At 43.7% G+C, this 25,876-nt stretch overlaps 76 non-coding genes across 76 annotated transcripts; all 76 read right to left on the bottom strand.

Moving 5' to 3' along the window:
* Positions 1-129: 129 nt before the first annotated feature.
* On the bottom strand, positions 130-202 carry TRNAF-GAA (transfer RNA phenylalanine (anticodon GAA)). Its single transcript has one exon. It is a non-coding gene; the product is annotated as a tRNA-Phe (tRNA).
* Positions 203-448: 246 nt separating this feature from the next.
* TRNAF-GAA (transfer RNA phenylalanine (anticodon GAA)) lies at positions 449-521 on the bottom strand. The gene has a single exon. It is a non-coding gene; the product is annotated as a tRNA-Phe (tRNA).
* Positions 522-772: 251 nt separating this feature from the next.
* On the bottom strand, positions 773-845 carry TRNAF-GAA (transfer RNA phenylalanine (anticodon GAA)). Its single transcript has one exon. It is a non-coding gene; the product is annotated as a tRNA-Phe (tRNA).
* A 248-nt stretch (positions 846-1,093) lies between these two features.
* Positions 1,094-1,166, bottom strand: TRNAF-GAA (transfer RNA phenylalanine (anticodon GAA)). The gene has a single exon. It is a non-coding gene; the product is annotated as a tRNA-Phe (tRNA).
* Positions 1,167-1,417: 251 nt separating this feature from the next.
* On the bottom strand, positions 1,418-1,490 carry TRNAF-GAA (transfer RNA phenylalanine (anticodon GAA)). The gene has a single exon. It is a non-coding gene; the product is annotated as a tRNA-Phe (tRNA).
* A 250-nt stretch (positions 1,491-1,740) lies between these two features.
* TRNAF-GAA (transfer RNA phenylalanine (anticodon GAA)) lies at positions 1,741-1,813 on the bottom strand. Its single transcript has one exon. It is a non-coding gene; the product is annotated as a tRNA-Phe (tRNA).
* Positions 1,814-2,063: 250 nt separating this feature from the next.
* Positions 2,064-2,136, bottom strand: TRNAF-GAA (transfer RNA phenylalanine (anticodon GAA)). The gene has a single exon. It is a non-coding gene; the product is annotated as a tRNA-Phe (tRNA).
* A 250-nt stretch (positions 2,137-2,386) lies between these two features.
* Positions 2,387-2,459, bottom strand: TRNAF-GAA (transfer RNA phenylalanine (anticodon GAA)). Its single transcript has one exon. It is a non-coding gene; the product is annotated as a tRNA-Phe (tRNA).
* Positions 2,460-2,709: 250 nt separating this feature from the next.
* On the bottom strand, positions 2,710-2,782 carry TRNAF-GAA (transfer RNA phenylalanine (anticodon GAA)). The gene has a single exon. It is a non-coding gene; the product is annotated as a tRNA-Phe (tRNA).
* Positions 2,783-3,032: 250 nt separating this feature from the next.
* TRNAF-GAA (transfer RNA phenylalanine (anticodon GAA)) lies at positions 3,033-3,105 on the bottom strand. Its single transcript has one exon. It is a non-coding gene; the product is annotated as a tRNA-Phe (tRNA).
* Positions 3,106-3,355: 250 nt separating this feature from the next.
* TRNAF-GAA (transfer RNA phenylalanine (anticodon GAA)) lies at positions 3,356-3,428 on the bottom strand. The gene has a single exon. It is a non-coding gene; the product is annotated as a tRNA-Phe (tRNA).
* A 249-nt stretch (positions 3,429-3,677) lies between these two features.
* On the bottom strand, positions 3,678-3,750 carry TRNAF-GAA (transfer RNA phenylalanine (anticodon GAA)). Its single transcript has one exon. It is a non-coding gene; the product is annotated as a tRNA-Phe (tRNA).
* Positions 3,751-4,000: 250 nt separating this feature from the next.
* On the bottom strand, positions 4,001-4,073 carry TRNAF-GAA (transfer RNA phenylalanine (anticodon GAA)). The gene has a single exon. It is a non-coding gene; the product is annotated as a tRNA-Phe (tRNA).
* Positions 4,074-4,319: 246 nt separating this feature from the next.
* TRNAF-GAA (transfer RNA phenylalanine (anticodon GAA)) lies at positions 4,320-4,392 on the bottom strand. Its single transcript has one exon. It is a non-coding gene; the product is annotated as a tRNA-Phe (tRNA).
* Positions 4,393-4,643: 251 nt separating this feature from the next.
* On the bottom strand, positions 4,644-4,716 carry TRNAF-GAA (transfer RNA phenylalanine (anticodon GAA)). The gene has a single exon. It is a non-coding gene; the product is annotated as a tRNA-Phe (tRNA).
* Positions 4,717-4,964: 248 nt separating this feature from the next.
* Positions 4,965-5,037, bottom strand: TRNAF-GAA (transfer RNA phenylalanine (anticodon GAA)). Its single transcript has one exon. It is a non-coding gene; the product is annotated as a tRNA-Phe (tRNA).
* A 251-nt stretch (positions 5,038-5,288) lies between these two features.
* On the bottom strand, positions 5,289-5,361 carry TRNAF-GAA (transfer RNA phenylalanine (anticodon GAA)). Its single transcript has one exon. It is a non-coding gene; the product is annotated as a tRNA-Phe (tRNA).
* Positions 5,362-5,611: 250 nt separating this feature from the next.
* Positions 5,612-5,684, bottom strand: TRNAF-GAA (transfer RNA phenylalanine (anticodon GAA)). The gene has a single exon. It is a non-coding gene; the product is annotated as a tRNA-Phe (tRNA).
* A 250-nt stretch (positions 5,685-5,934) lies between these two features.
* On the bottom strand, positions 5,935-6,007 carry TRNAF-GAA (transfer RNA phenylalanine (anticodon GAA)). The gene has a single exon. It is a non-coding gene; the product is annotated as a tRNA-Phe (tRNA).
* Positions 6,008-6,256: 249 nt separating this feature from the next.
* Positions 6,257-6,329, bottom strand: TRNAF-GAA (transfer RNA phenylalanine (anticodon GAA)). The gene has a single exon. It is a non-coding gene; the product is annotated as a tRNA-Phe (tRNA).
* A 246-nt stretch (positions 6,330-6,575) lies between these two features.
* On the bottom strand, positions 6,576-6,648 carry TRNAF-GAA (transfer RNA phenylalanine (anticodon GAA)). The gene has a single exon. It is a non-coding gene; the product is annotated as a tRNA-Phe (tRNA).
* A 251-nt stretch (positions 6,649-6,899) lies between these two features.
* TRNAF-GAA (transfer RNA phenylalanine (anticodon GAA)) lies at positions 6,900-6,972 on the bottom strand. The gene has a single exon. It is a non-coding gene; the product is annotated as a tRNA-Phe (tRNA).
* Positions 6,973-7,220: 248 nt separating this feature from the next.
* On the bottom strand, positions 7,221-7,293 carry TRNAF-GAA (transfer RNA phenylalanine (anticodon GAA)). Its single transcript has one exon. It is a non-coding gene; the product is annotated as a tRNA-Phe (tRNA).
* A 251-nt stretch (positions 7,294-7,544) lies between these two features.
* TRNAF-GAA (transfer RNA phenylalanine (anticodon GAA)) lies at positions 7,545-7,617 on the bottom strand. The gene has a single exon. It is a non-coding gene; the product is annotated as a tRNA-Phe (tRNA).
* A 250-nt stretch (positions 7,618-7,867) lies between these two features.
* TRNAF-GAA (transfer RNA phenylalanine (anticodon GAA)) lies at positions 7,868-7,940 on the bottom strand. Its single transcript has one exon. It is a non-coding gene; the product is annotated as a tRNA-Phe (tRNA).
* A 250-nt stretch (positions 7,941-8,190) lies between these two features.
* On the bottom strand, positions 8,191-8,263 carry TRNAF-GAA (transfer RNA phenylalanine (anticodon GAA)). The gene has a single exon. It is a non-coding gene; the product is annotated as a tRNA-Phe (tRNA).
* Positions 8,264-8,512: 249 nt separating this feature from the next.
* TRNAF-GAA (transfer RNA phenylalanine (anticodon GAA)) lies at positions 8,513-8,585 on the bottom strand. Its single transcript has one exon. It is a non-coding gene; the product is annotated as a tRNA-Phe (tRNA).
* A 250-nt stretch (positions 8,586-8,835) lies between these two features.
* On the bottom strand, positions 8,836-8,908 carry TRNAF-GAA (transfer RNA phenylalanine (anticodon GAA)). The gene has a single exon. It is a non-coding gene; the product is annotated as a tRNA-Phe (tRNA).
* A 249-nt stretch (positions 8,909-9,157) lies between these two features.
* Positions 9,158-9,230, bottom strand: TRNAF-GAA (transfer RNA phenylalanine (anticodon GAA)). Its single transcript has one exon. It is a non-coding gene; the product is annotated as a tRNA-Phe (tRNA).
* A 251-nt stretch (positions 9,231-9,481) lies between these two features.
* On the bottom strand, positions 9,482-9,554 carry TRNAF-GAA (transfer RNA phenylalanine (anticodon GAA)). The gene has a single exon. It is a non-coding gene; the product is annotated as a tRNA-Phe (tRNA).
* Positions 9,555-9,802: 248 nt separating this feature from the next.
* TRNAF-GAA (transfer RNA phenylalanine (anticodon GAA)) lies at positions 9,803-9,875 on the bottom strand. Its single transcript has one exon. It is a non-coding gene; the product is annotated as a tRNA-Phe (tRNA).
* A 250-nt stretch (positions 9,876-10,125) lies between these two features.
* Positions 10,126-10,198, bottom strand: TRNAF-GAA (transfer RNA phenylalanine (anticodon GAA)). The gene has a single exon. It is a non-coding gene; the product is annotated as a tRNA-Phe (tRNA).
* A 248-nt stretch (positions 10,199-10,446) lies between these two features.
* TRNAF-GAA (transfer RNA phenylalanine (anticodon GAA)) lies at positions 10,447-10,519 on the bottom strand. Its single transcript has one exon. It is a non-coding gene; the product is annotated as a tRNA-Phe (tRNA).
* Positions 10,520-10,769: 250 nt separating this feature from the next.
* TRNAF-GAA (transfer RNA phenylalanine (anticodon GAA)) lies at positions 10,770-10,842 on the bottom strand. Its single transcript has one exon. It is a non-coding gene; the product is annotated as a tRNA-Phe (tRNA).
* A 246-nt stretch (positions 10,843-11,088) lies between these two features.
* Positions 11,089-11,161, bottom strand: TRNAF-GAA (transfer RNA phenylalanine (anticodon GAA)). The gene has a single exon. It is a non-coding gene; the product is annotated as a tRNA-Phe (tRNA).
* A 251-nt stretch (positions 11,162-11,412) lies between these two features.
* On the bottom strand, positions 11,413-11,485 carry TRNAF-GAA (transfer RNA phenylalanine (anticodon GAA)). The gene has a single exon. It is a non-coding gene; the product is annotated as a tRNA-Phe (tRNA).
* Positions 11,486-11,733: 248 nt separating this feature from the next.
* Positions 11,734-11,806, bottom strand: TRNAF-GAA (transfer RNA phenylalanine (anticodon GAA)). The gene has a single exon. It is a non-coding gene; the product is annotated as a tRNA-Phe (tRNA).
* Positions 11,807-12,057: 251 nt separating this feature from the next.
* On the bottom strand, positions 12,058-12,130 carry TRNAF-GAA (transfer RNA phenylalanine (anticodon GAA)). Its single transcript has one exon. It is a non-coding gene; the product is annotated as a tRNA-Phe (tRNA).
* A 248-nt stretch (positions 12,131-12,378) lies between these two features.
* Positions 12,379-12,451, bottom strand: TRNAF-GAA (transfer RNA phenylalanine (anticodon GAA)). Its single transcript has one exon. It is a non-coding gene; the product is annotated as a tRNA-Phe (tRNA).
* A 251-nt stretch (positions 12,452-12,702) lies between these two features.
* On the bottom strand, positions 12,703-12,775 carry TRNAF-GAA (transfer RNA phenylalanine (anticodon GAA)). The gene has a single exon. It is a non-coding gene; the product is annotated as a tRNA-Phe (tRNA).
* A 250-nt stretch (positions 12,776-13,025) lies between these two features.
* On the bottom strand, positions 13,026-13,098 carry TRNAF-GAA (transfer RNA phenylalanine (anticodon GAA)). The gene has a single exon. It is a non-coding gene; the product is annotated as a tRNA-Phe (tRNA).
* A 250-nt stretch (positions 13,099-13,348) lies between these two features.
* On the bottom strand, positions 13,349-13,421 carry TRNAF-GAA (transfer RNA phenylalanine (anticodon GAA)). Its single transcript has one exon. It is a non-coding gene; the product is annotated as a tRNA-Phe (tRNA).
* A 249-nt stretch (positions 13,422-13,670) lies between these two features.
* On the bottom strand, positions 13,671-13,743 carry TRNAF-GAA (transfer RNA phenylalanine (anticodon GAA)). The gene has a single exon. It is a non-coding gene; the product is annotated as a tRNA-Phe (tRNA).
* A 250-nt stretch (positions 13,744-13,993) lies between these two features.
* On the bottom strand, positions 13,994-14,066 carry TRNAF-GAA (transfer RNA phenylalanine (anticodon GAA)). The gene has a single exon. It is a non-coding gene; the product is annotated as a tRNA-Phe (tRNA).
* A 249-nt stretch (positions 14,067-14,315) lies between these two features.
* On the bottom strand, positions 14,316-14,388 carry TRNAF-GAA (transfer RNA phenylalanine (anticodon GAA)). The gene has a single exon. It is a non-coding gene; the product is annotated as a tRNA-Phe (tRNA).
* Positions 14,389-14,639: 251 nt separating this feature from the next.
* TRNAF-GAA (transfer RNA phenylalanine (anticodon GAA)) lies at positions 14,640-14,712 on the bottom strand. The gene has a single exon. It is a non-coding gene; the product is annotated as a tRNA-Phe (tRNA).
* Positions 14,713-14,960: 248 nt separating this feature from the next.
* Positions 14,961-15,033, bottom strand: TRNAF-GAA (transfer RNA phenylalanine (anticodon GAA)). The gene has a single exon. It is a non-coding gene; the product is annotated as a tRNA-Phe (tRNA).
* Positions 15,034-15,284: 251 nt separating this feature from the next.
* On the bottom strand, positions 15,285-15,357 carry TRNAF-GAA (transfer RNA phenylalanine (anticodon GAA)). The gene has a single exon. It is a non-coding gene; the product is annotated as a tRNA-Phe (tRNA).
* Positions 15,358-15,605: 248 nt separating this feature from the next.
* Positions 15,606-15,678, bottom strand: TRNAF-GAA (transfer RNA phenylalanine (anticodon GAA)). The gene has a single exon. It is a non-coding gene; the product is annotated as a tRNA-Phe (tRNA).
* Positions 15,679-15,928: 250 nt separating this feature from the next.
* Positions 15,929-16,001, bottom strand: TRNAF-GAA (transfer RNA phenylalanine (anticodon GAA)). Its single transcript has one exon. It is a non-coding gene; the product is annotated as a tRNA-Phe (tRNA).
* Positions 16,002-16,251: 250 nt separating this feature from the next.
* On the bottom strand, positions 16,252-16,324 carry TRNAF-GAA (transfer RNA phenylalanine (anticodon GAA)). The gene has a single exon. It is a non-coding gene; the product is annotated as a tRNA-Phe (tRNA).
* A 251-nt stretch (positions 16,325-16,575) lies between these two features.
* On the bottom strand, positions 16,576-16,648 carry TRNAF-GAA (transfer RNA phenylalanine (anticodon GAA)). Its single transcript has one exon. It is a non-coding gene; the product is annotated as a tRNA-Phe (tRNA).
* Positions 16,649-16,898: 250 nt separating this feature from the next.
* Positions 16,899-16,971, bottom strand: TRNAF-GAA (transfer RNA phenylalanine (anticodon GAA)). Its single transcript has one exon. It is a non-coding gene; the product is annotated as a tRNA-Phe (tRNA).
* A 252-nt stretch (positions 16,972-17,223) lies between these two features.
* TRNAF-GAA (transfer RNA phenylalanine (anticodon GAA)) lies at positions 17,224-17,296 on the bottom strand. Its single transcript has one exon. It is a non-coding gene; the product is annotated as a tRNA-Phe (tRNA).
* Positions 17,297-17,546: 250 nt separating this feature from the next.
* Positions 17,547-17,619, bottom strand: TRNAF-GAA (transfer RNA phenylalanine (anticodon GAA)). The gene has a single exon. It is a non-coding gene; the product is annotated as a tRNA-Phe (tRNA).
* Positions 17,620-17,896: 277 nt separating this feature from the next.
* On the bottom strand, positions 17,897-17,969 carry TRNAF-GAA (transfer RNA phenylalanine (anticodon GAA)). Its single transcript has one exon. It is a non-coding gene; the product is annotated as a tRNA-Phe (tRNA).
* A 574-nt stretch (positions 17,970-18,543) lies between these two features.
* On the bottom strand, positions 18,544-18,616 carry TRNAF-GAA (transfer RNA phenylalanine (anticodon GAA)). The gene has a single exon. It is a non-coding gene; the product is annotated as a tRNA-Phe (tRNA).
* Positions 18,617-18,865: 249 nt separating this feature from the next.
* Positions 18,866-18,938, bottom strand: TRNAL-GAG (transfer RNA leucine (anticodon GAG)). The gene has a single exon. It is a non-coding gene; the product is annotated as a tRNA-Leu (tRNA).
* A 249-nt stretch (positions 18,939-19,187) lies between these two features.
* TRNAL-UAA (transfer RNA leucine (anticodon UAA)) lies at positions 19,188-19,260 on the bottom strand. The gene has a single exon. It is a non-coding gene; the product is annotated as a tRNA-Leu (tRNA).
* A 251-nt stretch (positions 19,261-19,511) lies between these two features.
* On the bottom strand, positions 19,512-19,584 carry TRNAF-GAA (transfer RNA phenylalanine (anticodon GAA)). Its single transcript has one exon. It is a non-coding gene; the product is annotated as a tRNA-Phe (tRNA).
* A 250-nt stretch (positions 19,585-19,834) lies between these two features.
* On the bottom strand, positions 19,835-19,907 carry TRNAF-GAA (transfer RNA phenylalanine (anticodon GAA)). Its single transcript has one exon. It is a non-coding gene; the product is annotated as a tRNA-Phe (tRNA).
* A 574-nt stretch (positions 19,908-20,481) lies between these two features.
* On the bottom strand, positions 20,482-20,554 carry TRNAF-GAA (transfer RNA phenylalanine (anticodon GAA)). Its single transcript has one exon. It is a non-coding gene; the product is annotated as a tRNA-Phe (tRNA).
* Positions 20,555-20,804: 250 nt separating this feature from the next.
* On the bottom strand, positions 20,805-20,877 carry TRNAL-GAG (transfer RNA leucine (anticodon GAG)). The gene has a single exon. It is a non-coding gene; the product is annotated as a tRNA-Leu (tRNA).
* Positions 20,878-21,125: 248 nt separating this feature from the next.
* On the bottom strand, positions 21,126-21,198 carry TRNAL-UAA (transfer RNA leucine (anticodon UAA)). Its single transcript has one exon. It is a non-coding gene; the product is annotated as a tRNA-Leu (tRNA).
* A 250-nt stretch (positions 21,199-21,448) lies between these two features.
* Positions 21,449-21,521, bottom strand: TRNAF-GAA (transfer RNA phenylalanine (anticodon GAA)). The gene has a single exon. It is a non-coding gene; the product is annotated as a tRNA-Phe (tRNA).
* Positions 21,522-21,771: 250 nt separating this feature from the next.
* Positions 21,772-21,844, bottom strand: TRNAF-GAA (transfer RNA phenylalanine (anticodon GAA)). The gene has a single exon. It is a non-coding gene; the product is annotated as a tRNA-Phe (tRNA).
* A 574-nt stretch (positions 21,845-22,418) lies between these two features.
* On the bottom strand, positions 22,419-22,491 carry TRNAF-GAA (transfer RNA phenylalanine (anticodon GAA)). The gene has a single exon. It is a non-coding gene; the product is annotated as a tRNA-Phe (tRNA).
* A 250-nt stretch (positions 22,492-22,741) lies between these two features.
* TRNAF-GAA (transfer RNA phenylalanine (anticodon GAA)) lies at positions 22,742-22,814 on the bottom strand. The gene has a single exon. It is a non-coding gene; the product is annotated as a tRNA-Phe (tRNA).
* A 249-nt stretch (positions 22,815-23,063) lies between these two features.
* On the bottom strand, positions 23,064-23,136 carry TRNAL-UAA (transfer RNA leucine (anticodon UAA)). The gene has a single exon. It is a non-coding gene; the product is annotated as a tRNA-Leu (tRNA).
* A 574-nt stretch (positions 23,137-23,710) lies between these two features.
* TRNAF-GAA (transfer RNA phenylalanine (anticodon GAA)) lies at positions 23,711-23,783 on the bottom strand. The gene has a single exon. It is a non-coding gene; the product is annotated as a tRNA-Phe (tRNA).
* Positions 23,784-24,033: 250 nt separating this feature from the next.
* On the bottom strand, positions 24,034-24,106 carry TRNAF-GAA (transfer RNA phenylalanine (anticodon GAA)). The gene has a single exon. It is a non-coding gene; the product is annotated as a tRNA-Phe (tRNA).
* A 251-nt stretch (positions 24,107-24,357) lies between these two features.
* TRNAF-GAA (transfer RNA phenylalanine (anticodon GAA)) lies at positions 24,358-24,430 on the bottom strand. The gene has a single exon. It is a non-coding gene; the product is annotated as a tRNA-Phe (tRNA).
* A 250-nt stretch (positions 24,431-24,680) lies between these two features.
* On the bottom strand, positions 24,681-24,753 carry TRNAF-GAA (transfer RNA phenylalanine (anticodon GAA)). The gene has a single exon. It is a non-coding gene; the product is annotated as a tRNA-Phe (tRNA).
* A 253-nt stretch (positions 24,754-25,006) lies between these two features.
* On the bottom strand, positions 25,007-25,079 carry TRNAF-GAA (transfer RNA phenylalanine (anticodon GAA)). The gene has a single exon. It is a non-coding gene; the product is annotated as a tRNA-Phe (tRNA).
* Positions 25,080-25,329: 250 nt separating this feature from the next.
* On the bottom strand, positions 25,330-25,402 carry TRNAF-GAA (transfer RNA phenylalanine (anticodon GAA)). Its single transcript has one exon. It is a non-coding gene; the product is annotated as a tRNA-Phe (tRNA).
* Positions 25,403-25,679: 277 nt separating this feature from the next.
* On the bottom strand, positions 25,680-25,752 carry TRNAF-GAA (transfer RNA phenylalanine (anticodon GAA)). Its single transcript has one exon. It is a non-coding gene; the product is annotated as a tRNA-Phe (tRNA).
* Positions 25,753-25,876: the final 124 nt, after the last annotated feature.

Genomic DNA, 25,876 nt, shown 5'->3' with positions numbered 1-25,876 from the left:
ACTGCCACGATGCATTCTGAATCAGCATTTTTTATCAAACATGTGTGTTCACCTGCGTAACCGTTTCACTCGTTAGAATTATTGCAAAATACTTGCATACCGACAGATTTACCAAAAATGTGCTTTGGACGCCGAAACCCGGGATCGAACCAGGGACTTTTATATCTTCAGTCTAACGCTCTCCCAACTGAGCCATTTCGGAACGCGAGAAGAGTGAAAGCGGGATTCAACAGTTCTTGCGTTTCAAAAAACCGCTTTATTTTAGCTGTTGCCCATTATTACATGTCTTTTACGCTGTTCCGGTTCTTTTGCAACGCCTACTGCCGGATTCATTCTGAATAAGCATTTTTTTATCAAGCATGTGTGTTCACCTGCGTAATCGTTTCACTCGTTAGAATTATTGCAAAATACTTGCATACCGACAGATTTAACAAAAATGCGCTTTGGACGCCGAAACCCGGGATCGAACCAGGGACCTTTAGATCTTCAGTCTAACGCTCTCCCAACTGAGCTATCTCGGCAGACGGGAGAAGAGTGAAAGAGGGACTTACCAGTTGTTGCGTTTCAGTAAAACCGCTTTCTTTTAGCTGTTGCACATTATTACATGTCTTTCACGCTGTTCCGGTGCTTTTGCAACGCCGGCTGCCACGATGCATTCTGAATCAGCATTTTTTTATCAAGCATGTGTGTTCACCTGCGTAACCGTTTCACTCGTTAGAATTATTGCAAAATACTTGCATACCGACAGATTTAACAAAAAAAGTGCTTTGGACGCCGAAACCCGGGATTGAACCAGGGACCTTCGGATCTTCAGTCTAATGCTCTCCCAACTGAGCTATTTTGGCAGACGGGAGAAGAGTGAAAGCAGGATTCAACAGTTCTTGCGTTTCGGTAAAACCGCTTTATTTTAGCTGTTGCACTATAATAAATGTCTTTACGCTGTTACGGTTCTCTCGCAACGCCTACTGCCGCGATACAATCTGAATCAGCATTTTTTATCAAGCATGTGTGTTCACCTGCGTAACCGTTTCACTCGTTAGAATTATTGCAAAATACTTGCATACCGACAGATTTAACAAAAATGTGCTTTGGACGCCGAAACCCGGGATCGAACCAGGGACCTTCAGATCTTCAGTCTAACGCTCTCCCAACTGAGGTATTTCGGCAGACGGGAGAAGAGTGAAAGAAGGACTTACCAGTTGTTGCGTTTCAGTAAAACCGCTTTCTTTCAGCTGTTGCACATTATTACATGTCTTTCACGCGGTTCCGGTGCTTTTGCAACGCCTACTGCCACGATGCATTCTGAATCAGCATTTTTTTATCAAGCATGTGTGTTCACCTGCGTAATCGTTTCACTCGTTAGAGTTATTGCAAAATACTTGCATACCGACAGATTTAACAAAAAATGTGCTTTGGACGCCGAAACCCGGGATCGAACCAGGGACCTTTAGATCTTCAGTCTTACGCTCTCCCAACTGAGCTATTTCGGCAGACGGGACAAGACTGAAAGCGGGATTCAACAGTTCTTGCGTTTCGGTAAAACCGCTTTATTTTAGCTGTTGCACATTATTACATGTCTTTCACCCTTTTCCAGTACTTTTGCAATGCCTACTGCCGCGATGCATTCTGAATCAGCATTTTTTTAACAAGCATGTGTGTTCACCTGCGTAATCGTTTCACTGGTTAGAATTATTGCAAAATACTTGCATACCGACAGATTTAACAAAAATGTGCTTTGGACGCCGAAACCCGGGATCGAAACAGGGACTTTTAGATCTTCAGTCTAACGCTCTCCCAACTGAGCTATTTCGGCAGACGGGAGCAGAGTGAAAGCGGGATTCAACAGTTCTTGCGTTTCGGTAAAACCGCTTTATTTTAGCTGTTGCACATTATTGCATGTCTTTCACGCTGTTCCGGTTCTTTTGCAACGCCTACTGCCGCGATGCATTCTGAATCAGCATTTTTTTAACAAGCATGTGTGTTCACCTGCGTAACCGTTTCACTCGTTAGAATTATTGCAAAATACTTGCATACCGACAGATTTACCAAAAATGTGCTTTGGACGCCGAAACCCGGGATCGAACCAGGGACCTTTAGATCTTCAGTCTAACGCTCTCCCGACTGAGCTATTTCGGCAGACGGGAGAAGAGTGAAAGCGGGATTCAACAGTTCTTGCGTTTCGGTAAAACCGCTTTATTTTAGCTGTTGCACATTATTACATGTCATTCACGCTGTTCCGGTTCTTTTGCAACGCCTACTGCCACGATGCATTCTGAATCAGCATTTTTTTAACAAGCATGTGTGTTCACCTGCGTAACCGTTTCACTCGTTAGAATTATTGCAAAATACTTGCATACCGACAGACTTAACAAAAATGTGCTTTAGACGCCAAAACCCGGGATCGAACCAGGGACCTTTAGATCTTCAGTCTAACGCTCTCTCGACTGAGCTATTTCGGTAGACGGGAGAAGAGTGAAAGCGGGATTCAACAGTTCTTGCGTTTCGGTAAAACCGCTTTATTTTAGCTGTTGCACATTAATACATGTCTTTCACGCTGTTCCGGTTCTTTTGCAACGCCTACTGCCGCGATGCATTCTGAATCAGCATTTTTTTATCAAGCATGTGTGTTCACCTGCGTAACCGTTTCACTCGTTAGAATTATTGCAAAATACTTGCATACCGACAGATTTAACAAAAATGTGCTTTGGACGCCGAAACCCGGGATCGAACCAGGGACCTTTAGATCTTCAGTCTAACGCTCTCCCAACTGAGCTATTTCGACAGACGGGAGAAGAGTGAAAGCGGGATTCAACAGTTCTTGCGTTTCGCTAAAACCGCTTTATTTTAGCTGTTGCACATTATTACATGTTTTTCACGCTGTTCCGGTTCTTTTGCAACGCCTACTGCCGCGAAGCATTCTGAATCACCATTTTTTTAACAAGCATGTGTGTTCACCTGCGTAACCGTTTCACTCGTTAGAATTATTGCAAAATACTTGCATACCGACAGATTTAACAAAAATGTGCTTTGGACGCCGAAACCCGGGATCGAACCAGGGACCTTTAGATCTTCGGTCTAACGCTCTCCCTACTGAGCTATTTCGGCAGACGGGAGAAGAGTGAAACCGGGATTCGACAGTTCTTGCGTTTTGGTAAAACCGCTTTATTTTAGCTGTTGCACATTATTACATGTCTTTCACGCTGTTCCGGTTCTTTTGCAATGCCTACTGCCGCGATGCATTCTGAATCAGCATTTTTTTATCAAGCATGTGTGTTCACCTGCGTAATCGTTTCACTCGTTAGAATTATTGCAAAATACTTGCATACCGACAGATTTAACAAAATTGTGCTTTGGACGCCGAAACTCGGGATCGAACCAGGGACCTTTAGATCTTCAGTCTAACGCTCTCCCATCTGAGCTATTTCGGCAGACAGGAGAAAAGTGAAAGAGGGACTTACCAGTTGTTGCGTTTCAGTAAAACCGCTTTCTTTCAGCTGTTGCACATTATTACATGTCTTTCACGCTGTTCCGGTGCTTTTGCAACGCCTACTGCCGGATTCATTCTGAATCAGCATTTTTTTAACAAGCATGTGTGTTCACCTGCGTAATCGTTTCACTGGTAAGAATTATTGCAAAATACTTGCATACCGACAGATTAAACAAAAATGTGCTTTGGACGCCGAAACCCGGGATCGAACCAGGGACCTTTAGATCTTCGGTCTAACGCTCTCCCTACTGAGCTATTTCGGCAGACGGGAGAAGACTGAAAGTGGGATTCAACAGTTCTTGCGTTTCGGTAAAACCGCTTTATTTTAGCTGTTGCACATTATTACATGTCTTTCACGCTTTTCCGGTACTTTTGCAACGCCTACTGCCACGATGCATTCTGAATCAGCATTTTTTTATCAAACATGTGTGTTCACCTGCGTAACCGTTTCACTCGTTAGAATTATTGCAAAATACTTGCATACCGACAGATTTACCAAAAATGTGCTTTGGACGCCAAAACCCGGGATCGAACCAGGGTTTTTTATATCTTCAGTCTAACGCTCTCCCAACTGAGCCATTTCGGAACGCGAGAAGAGTGAAAGCGGGATTCAACAGTTCTTGCGTTTCAAAAAACCACTTTATTTTAGCTGTTGCCCATTATTACATGTCTTTTACGCTGTTCCGGTTCTTTTGCAACGCCTACTGCCCGATTCATTCTGAATAAGCATTTTTTTATCAAGCATGTGTGTTCACCTGCGTAATCGTTTCACTCGTTAGAATTATTGCAAAATACTTGCATACCGACAGATTTAACAAAAATGCGCTTTGGACGCCGAAACCCGGGATCGAACCAGGGACCTTTAGATCTTCAGTCTAACGCTCTCCCAACTGAGCTATCTCGGCAGACGGGAGAAGAGTGAAAGAGGGACTTACCAGTTGTTGCGTTTCAGTAAAACCGCTTTCTTTTAGCTGTTGCACATTATTACATGTCTTTCACGCTGTTCCGGTGCTTTTGCAACGCCGGCTGCCACGATGCATTCTGAATCAGCATTTTTTTATCAAGCATGTGTGTTCACCTGCGTAACCGTTTCACTCGTTAGAATTATTGCAAAATACTTGCATACCGACAGATTTAACAAAAAAAGTGCTTTGGACGCCGAAACCCGGGATCGAACCAGGGACCTTCGGATCTTCAGTCTAATGCTCTCCCAACTGAGCTATTTTGGCAGACGGGAGAAGAGTGAAAGCAGGATTCAACAGTTCTTGCGTTTCGGTAAAACCGCTTTATTTTAGCTGTTGCACTATAATAAATGTCTTTACGCTGTTACGGTTCTCTCGCAACGCCTACTGCCGCGATACAATCTGAATCAGCATTTTTTATCAAGCATGTGTGTTCACCTGCGTAACCGTTTCACTCGTTAGAATTATTGCAAAATACTTGCATACCGACAGATTTAACAAAAATGTGCTTTGGACGCCGAAACCCGGGATCGAACCAGGGACCTTCAGATCTTCAGTCTAACGCTCTCCCAACTGAGGTATTTCGGCAGACGGGAGAAGAGTGAAAGAAGGACTTACCAGTTGTTGCGTTTCAGTAAAACCGCTTTCTTTCAGCTGTTGCACATTATTACATGTCTTTCACGCGGTTCCGGTGCTTTTGCAACGCCTACTGCCACGATGCATTCTGAATCAGCATTTTTTTATCAAGCATGTGTGTTCACCTGCGTAATCGTTTCACTCGTTAGAGTTATTGCAAAATACTTGCATACCGACAGATTTAACAAAAAATGTGCTTTGGACGCCGAAACCCGGGATCGAACCAGGGACCTTTAGATCTTCAGTCTTACGCTCTCCCAACTGAGCTATTTCGGCAGACGGGACAAGACTGAAAGCGGGATTCAACAGTTCTTGCGTTTCGGTAAAACCGCTTTATTTTAGCTGTTGCACATTATTACATGTCTTTCACCCTTTTCCAGTACTTTTGCAATGCCTACTGCCGCGATGCATTCTGAATCAGCATTTTTTTAACAAGCATGTGTGTTCACCTGGGTAACCGTTTCACTCGTTAGAATTATTGCAAAATACTTGCATACCGAAAGATTTAACAAAAATGTGCTTTGGACGCCGAAACCCGGGATCGAACCAGGGACCTTTAGATCTTCAGTCTAACGCTCTCCCGACTGAGCTATTTCGGCAGACGGGAGAAGAGTGAAAGCGGGATTCAACAGTTCTTGCGTTTCGGTAAAACCGCTTTATTTTAGCTGTTGCACAATATTACATGTCTTTCACGCTGTTCCGGTTCTTTTGCAACGCCTACTGCCTCGATGCATTCTGAATCAGCATTTTTTTAACAAGCATGTGTGTTCGCCTGCGTAACCGTTTCACTCGTTAGAATTATTGCAAAATACTTGCATACCGACAGACTTAACAAAAATGTGCTTTAGACGCCGAAACCCGGGATCGAACCAGGGACCTTTAGATCTTCATTCTAACGCTCTCTCGACTGAGCTATTTCGGCAGACGGGAGAAGAGTGAAAGCGGGATTCAACAGTTCTTGAGTTTCGGTAAAACCGCTTTATTTTAGCTGTTGCACATTAATACATGTCTTTCACGCTGTTCCGGTTCTTTTGCAACGCCTACTGCCGCGATGCATTCTGAATCAGCTTTTTTTATCAAGCATGTGTGTTCACCTGCGTAACCGTTTCACTCGTTAGAATTATTGCAAAATACTTGCATACCGACAGATTTACCAAAAATGTGCTTTGGACGCCAAAACCCGGGATCGAACCAGGGTTTTTTATATCTTCAGTCTAACGCTCTCCCAACTGAGCCATTTCGGAACGCGAGAAGAGTGAAAGCGGGATTCAACAGTTCTTGCGTTTCAAAAAACCGCTTTATTTTAGCTGTTGCCCATTATTACATGTCTTTTACGCTGTTCCGGTTCTTTTGCAACGCCTACTGCCGGATTCATTCTGAATAAGCATTTTTTTATCAAGCATGTGTGTTCACCTGCGTAATCGTTTCACTCGTTAGAATTATTGCAAAATACTTGCATACCGACAGATTTAACAAAAATGCGCTTTGGACGCCGAAACCCGGGATCGAACCAGGGACCTTTAGATCTTCAGTCTAACGCTCTCCCAACTGAGCTATCTCGGCAGACGGGTGAAGAGTGAAAGAGGGACTTACCAGTTGTTGCGTTTCAGTAAAACCGCTTTCTTTTAGCTGTTGCACATTATTACATGTCTTTCACGCTGTTCCGGTGCTTTTGCAACGCCGGCTGCCACGATGCATTCTGAATCAGCATTTTTTTATCAAGCATGTGTGTTCACCTGCGTAACCGTTTCACTCGTTAGAATTATTGCAAAATACTTGCATACCGACAGATTTAACAAAAAAAGTGCTTTGGACGCCGAAACCCGGGATCGAACCAGGGACCTTCGGATCTTCAGTCTAATGCTCTCCCAACTGAGCTATTTTGGCAGACGGGAGAAGAGTGAAAGCAGGATTCAACAGTTCTTGCGTTTCGGTAAAACCGCTTTATTTTAGCTGTTGCACTATAATAAATGTCTTTACGCTGTTACGGTTCTCTCGCAACGCCTACTGCCGCGATACAATCTGAATCAGCATTTTTTATCAAGCATGTGTGTTCACCTGCGTAACCGTTTCACTCGTTAGAATTATTGCAAAATACTTGCATACCGACAGATTTAGCAAAAATGTGCTTTGGACGCCGAAACCCGGGATCGAACCAGGGACCTTCAGATCTTCAGTCTAACGCTCTCCCAACTGAGGTATTTCGGCAGACGGGAGAAGAGTGAAAGAAGGACTTACCAGTTGTTGCGTTTCAGTAAAACCGCTTTCTTTCAGCTGTTGCACATTATTACATGTCTTTCACGCGGTTCCGGTGCTTTTGCAACGCCTACTGCCACGATGCATTCTGAATCAGCATTTTTTTATCAAGCATGTGTGTTCACCTGCGTAATCGTTTCACTCGTTAGAGTTATTGCAAAATACTTGCATACCGACAGATTTAACAAAAAATGTGCTTTGGACGCCGAAACCCGGGATCGAACCAGGGACCTTTAGATCTTCAGTCTTACGCTCTCCCAACTGAGCTATTTCGGCAGACGGGACAAGACTGAAAGCGGGATTCAACAGTTCTTGCGTTTCGGTAAAACCGCTTTATTTTAGCTGTTGCACATTATTACATGTCTTTCACCCTTTTCCAGTACTTTTGCAATGCCTACTGCCGCGATGAATTCTGAATCAGCATTTTTTTAACAAGCATGTGTGTTCACCTGGGTAACCGTTTCACTCGTTAGAATTATTGCAAAATACTTGCATACCGAAAGATTTAACAAAAATGTGCTTTGGACGCCGAAACCCGGGATCGAACCAGGGACCTTTAAATCTTCAGTCTAACGCTCTCCCGACTGAGCTATTTCGGCAGACGGGAGAAGAGTGAAAGTGGGATTCAACAGTTCTTGCGTTTCGGTAAAACCGCTTTATTTTAGCTGTTGCACAATATTACATGTCTTTCACGCTGTTCCGGTTCTTTTGCAACGCCTACTGCCTCGATGCATTCTGAATCAGCATTTTTTTAACAAGCATGTGTGTTCACCTGCGTAACCGTTTCACTCGTTAGAATTATTGCAAAATACTTGCATACCGACAGACTTAACAAAAATGTGCTTTAGACGCCGAAACCCGGGATCGAACCAGGGACCTTTAGATCTTCATTCTAACGCTCTCTCGACTGAGCTATTTCGGCAGACGGGAGAAGAGTGAAAGCGGGATTCAACAGTTCTTGAGTTTCGGTAAAACCGCTTTATTTTAGCTGTTGCACATTAATACATGTCTTTCACGCTGTTCCGGTTCTTTTGCAACGCCTACTGCCGCGATGCATTCTGAATCAGCTTTTTTTATCAAGCATGTGTGTTCACCTGCGTAACCGTTTCACTCGTTAGAATTATTGCAAAATACTTGCATACCGACAGATTTAACAAAAATGTGCTTTGGACGCCGAAACCCGGGATCGAACCAGGGACCTTTAGATCTTCAGTCTAACGCTCTCCCAACTGAGCTATTTCGGCAGACGGGAGCAGAGTGAAAGCGGGATTCAACAGTTCTTGCGTTTCGGTAAAACCGCTTTATTTTAGCTGTTGCAATATAATACATGTCTTTCACGCTGTTACGGTTCTTTTGCAACGCCTACTGCCGCGATGCATTCTGAATCAGCATTTTTTTATCAAGCATGTGTGTTCACCTGCGTAACCGTTTCACTCGTTAGAATTATTGCAAAATACTTGCATACCGACAGATTTACCAAAAATGTGCTTTGGACGCCGAAACCCGGGATCGAACCAGGGACTTTTAAATCTTCAGTCCACCGCTCTCCCAACTGAGCCATTTCGGCAGACGGGAGAAGAGTGAAAGAAGGACTTACCAGTTGTTGCGTTTCAGTAAAACCGCTTTCTTTCAGCTGTTGCCCATTATTACATGTCTTTTACGCTGTTCCGGTTCTTTTGCAACGCCTACTGCCGGATTCATTCTGAATAAGCATTTTTTTATCAAGCATGTGTGTTCACCTGCGTAATCGTTTCACTCGTTAGAATTATTGCAAAATACTTGCATACCGACAGATTTAACGAAAATGTGCTTTGGACGCCGAAACCCGGGATCGAACCAGGGACCTTTAGATCTTCAGTCTAACGCTCTCCCAACTGAGCTATCTCGGCAGACGGGAGAAGAGTGAAAGAGGGACTTACCAGTTGTTGCGTTTCAGTAAAACCGCTTTCTTTTAGCTGTTGCACATTATTACATGTCTTTCATGCTGTTCCGGTGCTTTTGCAACGCCAGCTGCCACGATGCATTCTGAATCAGCATTTTTTTATCAAGCATGTGTGTTCACCTGCGTAACCGTTTCACACGTTAGAATTATTGCAAAATACTTCCATACCGACAGATTTAACAAAAAAAGTGCTTTGGACGCCGAAACCCGGGATCGAACCAGGGACCTTCGGATCTTCAGTCTAATGCTCTCCCAACTGAGCTATTTCGGCAGATGGGAGAAGAGTGAAAGCAGGATTCAACAGTTCTTGCGTTTCGGTAAAACCGCTTTATTTTAGCTGTTGCACTATAATAAATGTCTTTACGCTGTTACGGTTCTCTCGGAACGCCTACTTCCGCGATACAATCTGAATCAGCATTTTTTATCAAGCATGTGTGTTCACCTGCGTAACCGTTTCACTCGTTAGAATTATTGCAAAATACTTGCATACCGACAGATTTACCAAAAATGTGCTTTGGACGCCGAAACCCGGGATCGAACCAGGGACCTTTAGATCTTCAGTCTAACGCTCTCCCAACTGAGGTATTTCGGCAGACGGGAGAAGAGTGAAAGAAGGACTTACCAGTTGTTGCGTTTCAGTAAAACCGCTTTCTTTCAGCTGTTGCACATTATTACATGTCTTTCACGCGGTTCCGGTGCTTTTGCAACGCCTACTGCCACGATGCATTCTGAATCAGCATTTTTTTATCAAGCATGTGTGTTCATCTGCGTAATCGTTTCACTCGTTAGAATTATTGCAAAATACTTGCATACCGACAGATTTAACAAAAATGTGCTTTGGACGCCAAAACCCGGGATCGAACTAGGGACCTTCGGATCTTCAGTCTAATGCTCTCCCAACTGAGCTATTTCGGCAGACGGGAGAAGAGTGAAAGCAGGATTCAACCGTTCTTGCGTTTCGGTGAAACCCCTTTATTTTAGCTGTTGCACAATAATAAATGTCTTTACGCTGTTACGGTTCTCTCGCAACGCCTACTGCCGCGATACAATCTGAATCAGCATTTTTTATCAAGCATGTGTGTTCACCTGCGTAACCGTTTCACTCGTTAGAATTATTGCAAAATACTTGCATACCGACAGATTTAACAAAATAGTGCTTTGGACGCCGAAACCCAGGATCGAACCAGGGACCTTTAGATCTTCAGTCTAACGCTCTCCCAACTGAGGTATTTCGGCAGACGGGAGAAGAGTGAAAGAAGGACTTACCAGTTGTTGCGTTTCAGTAAAACCGCTTTCTTTCAGCTGTTGCACATTATTACATGTCTTTCACGCGGTTCCGGTGCTTTTGCAACGCCTACTGCCACGATGCATTCTGAATCAGCATTTTTTTATCAAGCATGTGTGTTCACCTGCGTAACCGTTTCACTCGTTAGAATTATTGCAAAATACTTGCATACCGACAGATTTACCAAAAATGTGCTTTGGACGCCAAAACCCGGGATCGAACCAGGGACCTTTAGATCTTCAGTCTAACGCTCTCCCAACTGAGCCATTTCGGAACGCGAGAAGAGTGAAAGCGGGATTCAACAGTTCTTGCGTTTCAAAAAACCGCTTTATTTTAGCTGTTGCCCATTATTACATGTCTTTTACGCTGTTCCGGTTCTTTTGCAACGCCTACTGCCGGATTCATTCTGAATAAGCATTTTTTTATCAAGCATGTGTGTTCACCTGCGTAATCGTTTCACTCGTTAGAATTATTGCAAAATACTTGCATACCGACAGATTTAACAAAAATGTGCTTTGGACGCCGAAACCCGGGATCGAACCAGGGACCTTCAGATCTTCAGTCTAACGCTCTCCCAACTGAGCTATCTCGGCAGACGGGAGAAGAGTGAAAGAGGGACTTACCAGTTGTTGCGTTTCAGTAAAACCGCTTTCTTTTAGCTGTTGCACATTATTACATGTCTTTCACGCTGTTCCGGTGCTTTTGCAACGCCGGCTGCCACGATGCATTCTGAATCAGCATTTTTTTATCAAGCATGTGTGTTCACCTGCGTAACCGTTTCACTCGTTAGAATTATTGCAAAATACTTGCATACCGACAGATTTAACAAAAAAAGTGCTTTGGACGCCGAAACCCGGGATCGAACCAGGGACCTTCGGATCTTCAGTCTAATGCTCTCCCAACTGAGCTATTTTGGCAGACGGGAGAAGAGTGAAAGCAGGATTCAACAGTTCTTGCGTTTCGGTAAGACCGCTTTATTTTAGCTGTTGCACTATAATAAATGTCTTTACGCTGTTACGGTTCTCTCGCAACGCCTACTGCCGCGATACAATCTGAATCAGCATTTTTTATCAAGCATGTGTGTTCACCTGCGTAACCGTTTCACTCGTTAGAATTATTGCAAAATACTTGCATACCGACAGATTTAACAAAAATGTGCTTTGGACGCCGAAACCCGGGATCGAACCAGGGACCTTCAGATCTTCAGTCTAACGCTCTCCCAACTGAGGTATTTCGGCAGACGGGAGAAGAGTGAAAGAAGGACTTACCAGTTGTTGCGTTTCAGTAAAACCGCTTTCTTTCAGCTGTTGCACATTATTACATGTCTTTCACGCGGTTCCGGTGCTTTTGCAACGCCTACTGCCACGATGCATTCTGAATCAGCATTTTTTTATCAAGCATGTGTGTTCACATGCGTAATCGTTTCACTCGTTAGAGTTATTGCAAAATACTTGCATACCGACAGATTTAACAAAAAATGTGCTTTGGACGCCGAAACCCGGGATCGAACCAGGGACCTTTAGATCTTCAGTCTTACGCTCTCCCAACTGAGCTATTTCGGCAGACGGGACAAGACTGAAAGCGGGATTCAACAGTTCTTGCGTTTCGGTAAGACCGCTTTATTTTAGCTGTTGCACTATAATAAATGTCTTTACGCTGTTACGGTTCTCTCGCAACGCCTACTGCCGCGATACAATCTGAATCAGCATTTTTTATCAAGCATGTGTGTTCACCTGCGTAACCGTTTCACTCGTTAGAATTATTGCAAAATACTTGCATACCGACAGATTTAACAAAAATGTGCTTTGGACGCCGAAACCCGGGATCGAACCAGGGACCTTCAGATTTTCAGTCTAACGCTCTCCCAACTGAGGTATTTCGGCAGACGGGAGAAGAGTGAAAGAAGGACTTACCAGTTGTTGCGTTTCAGTAAAACCGCTTTCTTTCAGCTGTTGCACATTATTACATGTCTTTCACGCGGTTCCGGTGCTTTTGCAACGCCTACTGCCACGATGCATTCTGAATCAGCATTTTTTTATCAAGCATGTGTGTTCACCTGCGTAATCGTTTCACTCGTTAGAGTTATTGCAAAATACTTGCATACCGACAGATTTAACAAAAAATGTGCTTTGGACGCCGAAACCCGGGATCGAACCAGGGACCTTTAGATCTTCAGTCTTACGCTCTCCCAACTGAGCTATTTCGGCAGACGGGACAAGACTGAAAGCGGGATTCAACAGTTCTTGCGTTTCGGTAAAACCGCTTTATTTTAGCTGTTGCACATTATTACATGTCTTTCACCCTTTTCCAGTACTTTTGCAATGCCTACTGCCGCGATGCATTCTGAATCAGCATTTTTTTAACAAGCATGTGTGTTCACCTGGGTAACCGTTTCACTCGTTAGAATTATTGCAAAATACTTGCATACCGAAAGATTTAACAAAAATGTGCTTTGGACGCCGAAACCCGGGATCGAACCAGGGACCTTTAGATCTTCAGTCTAACGCTCTCCCGACTGAGCTATTTCGGCAGACGGGAGAAGAGTGAAAGCGGGATTCAACATTTCTTGCGTTTCGGTAAAACCGCTTTATTTTAGCTGTTGCACAATATTACATGTCTTTCACGCTGTTCCGGTTCTTTTGCAACGCCTACTGCCTCGATGCATTCTGAATCAGCATTTTTTTAACAAGCATGTGTGTTCACCTGCGTAACCGTTTCACTCGTTAGAATTATTGCAAAATACTTGCATACCGACAGACTTAACAAAAATGTGCTTTAGACGCCGAAACCCGGGATCGAACCAGGGACCTTTAGATCTTCAGTCTAACGCTCTCTCGACTGAGCTATTTCGGCAGACGGGAGAAGAGTGAAAGCGGGATTCAACAGTTCTTGAGTTTTGGTAAAACCGCTTTATTTTAGCTGTTGCACATTAATACATCTCTTTCACGCTGTTCCGGTTCTTTTGCAACGCCTACTGCCGCGATGCATTCTGAATCAGCTTTTTTTATCAAGCATGTGTGTTCACCTGCGTAACCGTTTCACTCGTTAGAATTATTGCAAAATACTTGCATACCGACAGATTTAACAAAAATGTGCTTTGGACGCCGAAACCCGGGATCGAACCAGGGACCTTTAGATCTTCAGTCTAACGCTCTCCCAACTGAGCTATTTCGGCAGACGGGAGCAGAGTGAAAGCGGGATTCAACAGTTCTTGCGTTTCGGTAAAACCGCTTTATTTTAGCTGTTGCACAATAATACATGTCTTTCACGCTGTTACGGTTCTTTTGCAACGCCTACTGCCGCGATGCATTCTGAATCAGCATTTTTTTATCAAGCATGTGTGTTCACCTGCGTAACCGTTTCACTCGTTAGAATTATTGCAAAATACTTGCATACCGACAGATTTACCAAAAATGTGCTTTGGACGCCGAAACCCGGGATCAAACCAGGGACTTTTAAATCTTCAGTCCACCGCTCTCCCAACTGAGCCATTTCGGCAGACGGGAGAAGAGTGAAAGAAGGACTTACCAGTTGTTGCGTTTCAGTAAAACCGCTTTCTTTCAGCTGTTGCCCATTATTACATGTCTTTTACGCTGTTCCGGTTCTTTTGCAACGCCTACTGCCGGATTCATTCTGAATAAGCATTTTTTTATCAAGCATGTGTGTTCACCTGCGTAATCGTTTCACTCGTTAGAATTATTGCAAAATACTTGCATACCGACAGATTTAACGAAAATGTGCTTTGGACGCCGAAACCCGGGATCGAACCAGGGACCTTTAGATCTTCAGTCTAACGCTCTCCCAACTGAGCTATCTCGGCAGACGGGAGAAGATTGAAAGAGGGACTTACCAGTTGTTGCGTTTCAGTAAAACCGCTTTCTTTTAGCTGTTGCACATTATTACATGTCTTTCACGCTGTTCCGGTGCATTTGCAACGCCAGCTGCCACGATGCATTCTGAATCAGCATTTTTTTATCAAGCATGTGTGTTCACCTGCGTAACCGTTTCACTCGTTAGAATTATTGCAAAATACTTCCATACCGACAGATTTAATAAAAAAAGTGCTTTGGACGCCGAAACCCGGGATCGAACCAGGGACCTTCGGATCTTCAGTCTAATGCTCTCCCAACTGAGCTATTTCGGCAGATGGGAGAAGAGTGAAAGCAGGATTCAACAGTTCTTGCGTTTCGGTAAAACCGCTTTATTTTAGCTGTTGCACTATAATAAATGTCTTTACGCTGTTACGGTTCTCTCGCAACGCCTACTGCCGCGATACAATCTGAATCAGCATTTTTTATCAAGCATGTGTGTTCACCTGCGTAACCGTTTCACTCGTTAGAATTATTGCAAAATACTTGCATACCGACAGATTTACCAAAAATGTGCTTTGGACGCCGAAACCTGGGATCGAACCAGGGACCTTTAGATCTTCAGTCTAACGCTCTCCCAACTGAGGTATTTCGGCAGACGGGAGAAGAGTGAAAGAAGGACTTACCAGTTGTTGCGTTTCAGTAAAACCGCTTTCTTTCAGCTGTTGCACATTATTACATGTCTTTCACGCGGTTCCGGTGCTTTTGCAACGCCTACTGCCACGATGCATTCTGAATCAGCATTTTTTTATCAAGCATGTGTGTTCACCTGCGTAATCGTTTCACTCGTTAGAATTATTGCAAAATACTTGCATACCGACAGATTTAACAAAAAATGTGCTTTGGACGCCAAAACCCGGGATCGAACTAGGGACCTTCGGATCTTCAGTCTAATGCTCTCCCAACTGAGCTATTTCGGCAGACGGGAGAAGAGTGAAAGCAGGATTCAACCGTTCTTGCGTTTCGGTGAAACCCCTTTATTTTAGCTGTTGCACAATAATAAATGTCTTTACGCTGTTACGGTTCTCTCGCAACGCCTACTGCCGCGATGCAATCTGAATCAGCATTTTTTATCAAGCATGTGTGTTCACCTGCGTAACCGTTTCACTCGTTAGAATTATTGCAAAATACTTGCATACCGACAGATTTAACAAAAAAGTGCTTTGGACGCCGAAACCCAGGATCGAACCAGGGACCTTTAGATCTTCAGTCTAACGCTCTCCCAACTGAGGTATTTCGGCAGACGGGAGAAGAGTGAAAGAAGGACTTACCAGTTGTTGCGTTTCAGTAAAACCGCTTTCTTTCAGCTGTTGCACATTATTACATGTCTTTCACGCGGTTCCGGTGCTTTTGCAACGCCTACTGCCACGATGCATTCTGAATCAGCATTTTTTTATCAAGCATGTGTGTTCACCTGCGTAACCGTTTCACTCGTTAGAATTATTGCAAAATACTTGCATACCGACAGATTTACCAAAAATGTGCTTTGGACGCCAAAACCCGGGATCGAACCAGGGACCTTTAGATCTTCAGTCTAACGCTCTCCCAACTGAGCTATTTCGGCAGACGGGAGAAGAGTGAAAGCGGGATTCAACAGTTCTTGCGTTTCGGTAAAACCGCTTTATTTTAGCTGTTGCACATTATAAGATGTCTTTCACGCTGTTCCGGTTCTTTTGCAACACCTACTGCCGCGATGCATTCTGAATCAGCATTTTTTTATCAAGCATGTGTGTTCACCTGCGTAATCGTTTCACTCGTTAGAATGATTGCAAAATACTTGCATACCGACAGATTTAACAAAAATGTGCTTTGGACGCCAAAACCCGGGATCGAACCAGGGACCTTTAGATCTTCAGTCTAACGCTCTTCCAACTGAGCTATTTCGGCAGACGGGAGAAGAGTGAAAGAGGGACTTACCAGTTGTTGCGTTTCAGTAAAACCGCTTTCTTTTAGCTGTTGCACATTATTGCTTGTCTTTCACGCTGTTCCGGTGCTTTTGCAACGCCTACTGCCGCGATGCATTCTGAATCAGCATTTTTTTATCAAGCATGTGTGTTCACCTGCGTAACCGTTTCACTCGTTAGAATTATTGCAAAATACTTGCATACCGACAGATTTAACAAAAAAAGTGCTTTGGAAGCCGAAACCCGGGATCGATCCAGGGACCTTTAGATCTTCAGTCTAACGCTCTCCCAACTGAGCTATTTCGGCAGACGGGAGAAGAGAGAAAGCGGAATTCAACAGTTCTTGCGTTTCGGTAAAACCGCTTTATTTTAGCTGTTGCACATTATTACATGTCTTTCACGCTGTTCCGGTTCTTTTGCAACACCTACTGCCGCGACGCATTCTGAATCAGCATTTTTTTACCAAGCATGTGTGTTCACCTGCGTAATCGTTTCACTCGTTAGAATGATTGCAAAATACTTGCATACCGACAGATTTAACAAAAATGTGCTTTGGACGCCGAAACCTGGGATCGAACCAGGGACCTTTAGATCTTCAGTCTAACGCTCTCCCAACTGAGCTATTTCGGCAGACGGGAGAAGAGTGAAAGCGGGATTCAACAGTTCTTGCGTTTCGGTAAAACCGCTTTATTTTAGCTGTTGCACATTATTACATGTCTTTCACGCTGTTCCGGTTCTTTTGCAACGCCTGCTGCCGCGATGCATTCTGAATCAGCATTTTTTTAACAAGCATGTGTGTTCACCTGCGTAACCGTTTCACTCGTTAGAATTATTGCAAAATACTTGCATACCGACAGATTTAACAAAAAAAAGTGCTTTGGAAGCCGAAACCCGGGATCGAATCAGGGACCTTCAGATCTTCAGTCTAACGCTCTCCCAACTGAGCTATTTCGTCAGGTGGGAGAAGAGTGAAAGCGGGATTCAACAGTTCTTGCGTTTCGGTTAAACCGCTTTATTTTAGCTATTGCACTTTATTGCATGTCTTTCACGCTGTTCTGGTTCTTTTGCAACGCCTACTGCCGCGATGTATTCTGAATCAAAATTTTTTTATCAAGCATGTGTGTTCACCTGCGTAACCGTTTCACTCGATAGAATTATTGCAAAATACTTGCATACCGACAGATTTAACAAAAATGTGCTTTGGACACCGAAACCTGGGATCGAACCAGGGACCTTTAGATCTTCAGTCTAACGCTCACCCAACTGAGCTAATTCGGCAGACGGGAGAAGAGTGAAAGCGGGATTCAACAGTTCTTGCGTTTCGGTAAAACCGCTTTATTTTAGCTGTTGCACATTATTACATGTCTTTCACGCTGTTCCGGTTCTTTTGCAACGCCTACTGCCGCGATGCACTCTGAATGAGCATTTTTTAAACAAGCATCTGAATCAGCATTTTTTTAACAAGCATGTGTGTTCACATGCGTAATCGTTTCACTCGTTAGAATTATTGCAAAATACTTGCATACCGACAGATTTAACAAAAATGTGCTTTTGACGCCGAAACCCGGGATCGAACCAGGGACCTTTAGATCTTCAGTCTAACGCTCTCCCAACTGAGCTATTTCGGCAGACGAGAGAAGAGTTAAAGCGGGATTCAACAGTTCTTGCGTTTCGGTAAAACCGCTTTATTTTAGCTGTTGCACATTATTACATGTCTTTCACGCTGTTCCGGTGCTTTTGCAACGCCTACTGTCACGATGCATTCTGAATCAGCATTTTTTTATCAAGCATGTGTGTTCACCTGCGTAACCGTTTCACTCGTTAGAATTATTGCAAAACACTTGCATACCGACCGATTTAACAAAAAAAGTGCTTTGGACACCGAAACCCGGGATCGAACCAGGGACCTTCGGATCTTCAGTCTAACGCTCTCTTAACTGAGCTATTTCGGAAGACGGGAGAAGAGTGAAAGCGGGATTCAACAGTTCTTGCGTTTCGGTAAAACCGCTTTATTTTAGCTATTGCACATTATTACATGTATTTCACGCTGTTCCGGTTCTTTTGCAACGCCTACTGCCGCGATGCATTCTTAATCAGCATTTTTTTATCAAGCATGTGTGTTCACCTGCGTAATCGTTTCACTCGTTAGAATTATTGCAAAATACTTGCATACCGACAGATTTAACAAAAATGTGCTTTGGATGCCGAAACCCGGGATCGAACCAGGGACCTTTAGATCTTCAGTCTAACGCTCTCCCAACTGAGCTATTTTGGCAGACGGGAGAAGAGTGAAAGCGGGATTCAACAGTTCTTGCGTTTCGATAAAACCGCTTTATTTTAGCTGTTGCACATTATTACATGTCTTTCACGCTGTCCGGTTCTTTTGCAACGCCTACTGCCGCGAAGAATTCTGAATCAGCATTTTTTTAACAAGCTTGTGTGTTCACCTGCGTAATCGTTTCACTCGTTAGAATTATTGCAAAATACTTGCATACCGACAGATTTAACAAAAATGTGCTTTGGACGCCGACACCCGGGATCGAACCAGGGACCTTTAGATCCTCAGTCTAACGCTCTCCCAACTGATCTATTTCGGCAGACGGGAGAAGAGTGAAAGCGGGATTCAACAGTTCTTGCGTTTTGGTAAAACCGCTTTATTTTAGCTGTTGCACATTATTACATGTCTTTCACGCTGTTCCGGTTCTTTTGCAACACCTACTGCCGCAATGCATTCTGAATCAGCATTTTTTATCAAGCATGTGTGTTCACCTGCGTAATCGTTTCACTCGTTAGAATGATTGCAAAATACTTGCATACCGACAGATTTAACAAAAATGTGCTTTGGACGCCGAAACCCGGGATCGAACCAGGGACCTTTAGATCTTAAGTCTAACGCTCTCCCAACTGAGCTATTTCGGCAGACGGGAGAGGAGTGAAAGCGGGATTCAACAGTTCTTGCGTTTCGGTAAAACCACTTTATTTTAGCTGTTGCACATTATTACATGTCTTTCACGCTGTTCCGGATCTTTTGCAACGCCTGCTGCCGCGATGCATTCTGAATCAGCATTTTTTTAACAAGCATGTGTGTTCACCTGCGTAACCGTTTCACTCGTTAGAATTATTGCAAAATACTTGCATACCGACAGATTTAACAAAAAAAGTGCTTTGGAAGCCGAAACCCGGGATCGAATCAGGGACCTTCAGATCTTCAGTCTAACGCTCTCCCAACTGAGCTATTTCGTCAGGTGGGAGAAGAGTGAAAGCGGGATTCAACAGTTCTTGCGTTTCGGTTAAACCGCTTTATTTTAGCTATTGCACTTTATTGCATGTCTTTCACGCTGTTCCGGTTCTTTTGCAACGCCTACTGCCGCGATGTATTCTGAATCAAAATTTTTTTATCAAGCATGTGTGTTCACCTGCGTAACCGTTTCACTCGATAGAATTATTGCAAAATACTTGCATACCGACAGATTTAACAAAAATGTGCTTTTGACGCCGAAACCCGGGATCGAACCAGGGACCTTTAGATCTTCAGTCTAACGCTCTCCCAACTGAGCTATTTCGGCAGACGGGAGAAGAGTGAAAGCGGGATTCAACAGTTCTTGCGTTTCGGTAAAACCGCTTTATTTTAGCTGTTGCACATTATTACATGTCTTTCACGCTGTTCCGGTGCTTTTGCAACGCCTACTGTCACGATGCATTCTGAATCAGCATTTTTTTATCAAGCATGTGTGTTCACCTGCGTAACCGTTTCACTCGTTAGAATTATTGCAAAACACTTGCATACCGACCGATTTAACAAAAAAAGTGCTTTGGACACCGAAACCCGGGATCGAACCAGGGACCTTCGGATCTTCAGTCTAACGCTCTCTTAACTGAGCTATTTCGGAAGACGGGAGAAGAGTGAAAGCGGGATTCAACAGTTCTTGCGTTTCGGTAAAACCGCTTTATTTTAGCTATTGCACATTATTACATGTATTTCACGCTGTTCCGGTTCTTTTGCAACGCCTACTGCCGCGATGCATTCTTAATCAGCATTTTTTTATCAAGCATGTGTGTTCACCTGCGTAATCGTTTCACTCGTTAGAATTATTGCAAAATACTTGCATACCGACAGATTTAACAAAAATGTGCTTTGGATGCCGAAACCCGGGATCGAACCAGGGACCTTTAGATCTTCAGTCTAACGCTCTCCCAACTGAGCTATTTTGGCAGACGGGAGAAGAGTGAAAGCGGGATTCAACAGTTCTTGCGTTTCGATAAAACCGCTTTATTTTAGCTGTTGCACATTATTACATGTCTTTCACGCTGTTCCGGTTCTTTTGCAACGCCTACTGCCGCGATGAATTCTGAATCAGCATTTTTTTAACAAGCTTGTGTGTTCACCTGCGTAATCGTTTCACTCGTTAGAATTATTGCAAAATACTTGCATACCGACAGATTTAACAAAAATGTGCTTTGGACGCCGACACCCGGGATCGAACCAGGGACCTTTAGATCCTCAGTCTAACGCTCTCCCAACTGAGCTATTTCGGCAGACGGGAGAAGAGTAAAGCGGGATTCAACAGTTCTTGCGTTTTGGTAAAACCGCTTTATTTTAGCTGTTGCACATTATTACATGTCTTTCACGCTGTTCCGGTTCTTTTGCAACACCTACTGCCGCAATGCATTCTGAATCAGCATTTTTTATCAAGCATGTGTGTTCACCTGCGTAATCGTTTCACTCGTTAGAATGATTGCAAAATACTTGCATACCGACAGATTTAACAAAAATGTGCTTTGGACGCCGAAACCCGGGATCGAACCAGGGACCTTTAGATCTTAAGTCTAACGCTCTCCCAACTGAGCTATTTCGGCAGACGGGAGAGGAGTGAAAGAGGGACTTACCAGTTGTTGCGTTTCAGTAAAACCGCTTTATTTTAGCTGTTGCACATTATTACATGTCTTTCACGCTGTTCCGGTTCTTTTGCAACGCCTACTGCCGCGATGCATTCTGAATCAGCATTTTTTTAACAAGCTTGTGTGTTCACCTGCGTAATCGTTTCACTCGTTAGAATTATTGCAAAATACTTGCATACCGACAGATTTAACAAAAATGTGCTTTGGACGCCGAAACCCAGGATCGAACCAGGGACCTTTAGATCTTCAGTCTAACGCTCTCCCAACTGAGCTATTTCGGCAGACGGGAGAAGAGTGAAAGCAGAATTCAACAGTTCTTGCGTTTCGGTAAAACCGCTTTATTTTAGCTGTTGCACATTATTACATGTCTTTCACGCTGTTCCGGTTCTTTTGCAACACCTACTGCCGCGACGCATTCTGAATCAGCATTTTTTTACCAAGCATGTGTGTTCACCTGCGTAATCGTTTCACTCGTTAGAATGATTGCAAAATACTTGCATACCGACAGATTTAACAAAAATGTGCTTTGGACGCCGAAACCTGGGATTGAACCAGGGACCTTTAGATCTTCAGTCTAACGCTCTCCCAACTGAGCTATTTCGGCAGACGGGAGAAGAGTGAAAGCGGGATTCAACAGTTCTTGCGTTTCGGTAAAACCGCTTTATTTTAGCTGTTGCACATTATTACATGTCTTTCACGCTGTTCCGGTGCTTTTGCAACGCCTACTGTCACGATGCATTCTGAATCAGCATTTTTTTATCAAGTATGTGTGTTCACCTGCGTAACCGTTTCACTCGTTAGAATTATTGCAAAACACTTGCATACCGACAGATTTAACAAAAAAAGTGCTTTGGACACCGAAACCCGGGATCGAACCAGGGACCTTCGGATCTTCAGTCTAACGCTCTCTTAACTGAGCTATTTCGGAAGACGGGAGAAGAGTGAAAGCGGGATTCAACAGTTCTTGCGTTTCGGTAAAACCGCTTTATTTTAGCTATTGCACATTATTACATGTATTTCACGCTGTTCCGGTTCTTTTGCAACGCCTACTGCCGCGATGCATTCTTAATCAGCATTTTTTTATCAAGCATGTGTGTTCACCTGCGTAATCGTTTCACTCGTTAGAATTATTGCAAAATACTTGCATACCGACAGATTTAACAAAAATGTGCTTTGGACGCCGAAACCCGGGATTGAACCAGGGACCTTTAGATCTTCAGTCTAACGCTCTCCCAACTGAGCTATTTTGGCAGACGGGAGAAGAGTCAAAGCGGGATTCAACAGTTCTTGCGTTTCGATAAAACCGCTTTATTTTAGCTGTTGCACATTATTACATGTCTTTCACGCTGTTCCGGTTCTTTTGCAACGCCTACTGCCGCGATGAATTCTGAATCAGCATTTTTTTAACAAGCTTGTGTGTTCACCTGAGTAATCGTTTCACTCGTTAGAATTATTGCAAAATACTTGCATACCGACAGATTTAACAAAAATGTGCTTTGGACGCCGACACCCGGGATCGAACCAGGGACCTTTAGATCTTCAGTCTAACGCTCTCCCAACTGAGCTATTTCGGCAGACGGGAGAAGAGTGAAAGCGGGATTCAACATTTCTTGCGTTTTGGTAAAACCGCTTTATTTTAGCTGTTGCACATTATTACATGTCTTTCACGCTGTTCCGGTTCTTTTGCAACACCTACTGCCGCAATGCATTCTGAATCAGCATTTTTTATCAAGCATGTGTGTTCACCTGCGTAATCGTTTCACTCGTTAGAATGATTGCAAAATACTTGCATACCGACAGATTTAACAAAAATGTGCTTTGGACGCCGAAACCCGGGATCGAACCAGGGACCTTTAGATCTTAAGTCTAACGCTCTCCCAACTGAGCTATTTCGGCAGACGGGAGAGGAGTGAAAGAGGGACTTACCAGTTGTTGCGTTTCAGTAAAACCGCTTTCTTTTAGCTGTTGCACATCATTGCTTGTCTTTCACGCTGTTCCGGTGCTTTTGCAACGCCTACTGCCACGATGCATTCTGAATCAGCATTTTTTTATCAAGCATGTGTGTTCACCTGCGTAACCGTTTCACTCGTTAGAATTATTGCAAAATACTTGCATACCGACAGATTTAACAAAAAAAGTGCTTTGGAAGCCGAAACTAGGGATCGAATCAGGGACCTTCGGATCTTCAGTCTAACGCTCTCCCAACTGAGCTATTTTGGCAGACGGGAGAAGAGTGAAAGCAGAATTCAACAGTTCTTGCGTTTCGGTAAAACCGCTTTATTTTAGCTGTTGCACATTATTACATGTCTTTCACGCTGTTCCGGTTCTTTTGCAACACCTACTGCCGCGACGCATTCTGAATCAGCATTTTTTTACCAAGCATGTGTGTTCACCTGCGTAATCGTTTCACTCGTTAGAATGATTGCAAAATACTTGCATACCGACAGATTTAACAAAAATGTGCTTTGGACGCCGAAACCTGGGATTGAACCAGGGACCTTTAGATCTTCAGTCTAACGCTCTCCCAACTGAGCTATTTCGGCAGACGGGAGAAGAGTGAAAGCGGGATTCAACAGTTCTTGCGTTTCGGTAAAACCGCTTTATTTTAGCTGTTGCACATTATAAGATGTCTTTCACGCTGTTCCGGTTCTTTTGCAACACCTACTGCCGCGATGCATTCTGAATCAGCATTTTTTTATCAAGCATGTGTGTTCACCTGCGTAATCGTTTCACTCGTTAGAATGATTGCAAAATACTTGCATACCGACAGATTTAACAAAAATGTGCTTTGGACGCCAAAACCCGGGATCGAACCAGGGACCTTTAGATCTTCAGTCTAACGCTCTTCCAACTGAGCTATTTCGGCAGACGGGAGAAGAGTGAAAGAGGGACTTACCAGTTGTTGCGTTTCAGTAAAACCGCTTTCTTTTAGCTGTTGCACATTATTGCTTGTCTTTCACGCTGTTCCGGTGCTTTTGCAACGCCTACTGCCGCGATGCATTCTGAATCAGCATTTTTTTATCAAGCATGTGTGTTCACCTGCGTAACCGTTTCACTCGTTAGAATTATTGCAAAATACTTGCATACCGACAGATTTAACAAAAAAAGTGCTTTGGAAGCCGAAACCCGGGATCGATCCAGGGACCTTTAGATCTTCAGTCTAACGCTCTCCCAACTGAGCTATTTCGGCAGACGGGAGAAGAGAGAAAGCGGAATTCAACAGTTCTTGCGTTTCGGTAAAACCGCTTTATTTTAGCTGTTGCACATTATTACATGTCTTTCACGCTGTTCCGGTTCTTTTGCAACACCTACTGCCGCGACGCATTCTGAATCAGCATTTTTTTACCAAGCATGTGTGTTCACCTGCGTAATCGTTTCACTCGTTAGAATGATTGCAAAATACTTGCATACCGACAGATTTAACAAAAATGTGCTTTGGACGCCGAAACCTGGGATCGAACCAGGGACCTTTAGATCTTCAGTCTAACGCTCTCCCAACTGAGCTATTTCGGCAGACGGGAGAAGAGTGAAAGCGGGATTCAACAGTTCTTGCGTTTCGGTAAAACCGCTTTATTTTAGCTGTTGCACATTATTACATGTCTTTCACGCTGTTCCGGTTCTTTTGCAACGCCTGCTGCCGCGATGCATTCTGAATCAGCATTTTTTTAACAAGCATGTGTGTTCACCTGCGTAACCGTTTCACTCGTTAGAATTATTGCAAAATACTTGCATACCGACAGATTTAACAAAAAAAAAGTGCTTTGGAAGCCGAAACCCGGGATCGAATCAGGGACCTTCAGATCTTCAGTCTAACGCTCTCCCAACTGAGCTATTTCGTCAGGTGGGAGAAGAGTGAAAGCGGGATTCAACAGTTCTTGCGTTTCGGTTAAACCGCTTTATTTTAGCTATTGCACTTTATTGCATGTCTTTCACGCTGTTCTGGTTTTTTTGCAACGCCTACTGCCGCGATGTATTCTGAATCAAAATTTTTTTATCAAGCATGTGTGTTCACCTGCGTAACCGTTTCACTCGATAGAATTATTGCAAAATACTTGCATACCGACAGATTTAACAAAAATGTGCTTTGGACACCGAAACCTGGGATCGAACCAGGGACCTTTAGATCTTCAGTCTAACGCTCACCCAACTGAGCTAATTCGGCAGACGGGAGAAGAGTGAAAGCGGGATTCAACAGTTCTTGCGTTTCGGTAAAACCGCTTTATTTTAGCTGTTGCACATTATTACATGTCTTTCACGCTGTTCCGGTTCTTTTGCAACGCCTACTGCCGCGATGCACTCTGAATGAGCATTTTTTAAACAAGCATCTGAATCAGCATTTTTTTAACAAGCATGTGTGTTCACATGCGTAATCGTTTCACTCGTTAGAATTATTGCAAAATACTTGCATACCGACAGATTTAACAAAAATGTGCTTTTGACGCCGAAACCCGGGATCGAACCAGGGACCTTTAGATCTTCAGTCTAACGCTCTCCCAACTGAGCTATTTCGGCAGACGAGAGAAGAGTTAAAGCGGGATTCAACAGTTCTTGCGTTTCGGTAAAACCGCTTTATTTTAGCTGTTGCACATTATTACATGTCTTTCACGCTGTTCCGGTGCTTTTGCAACGCCTACTG

The sequence above is a fragment of the Rhipicephalus microplus genome, chromosome 4, assembly GCF_043290135.1.
Source record: "Rhipicephalus microplus isolate Deutch F79 chromosome 4, USDA_Rmic, whole genome shotgun sequence".
Classification (NCBI taxonomy): Eukaryota; Metazoa; Arthropoda; class Arachnida; order Ixodida; family Ixodidae; genus Rhipicephalus; species Rhipicephalus microplus.
This window is presented reverse-complemented; position numbering and strand designations above follow the sequence as displayed.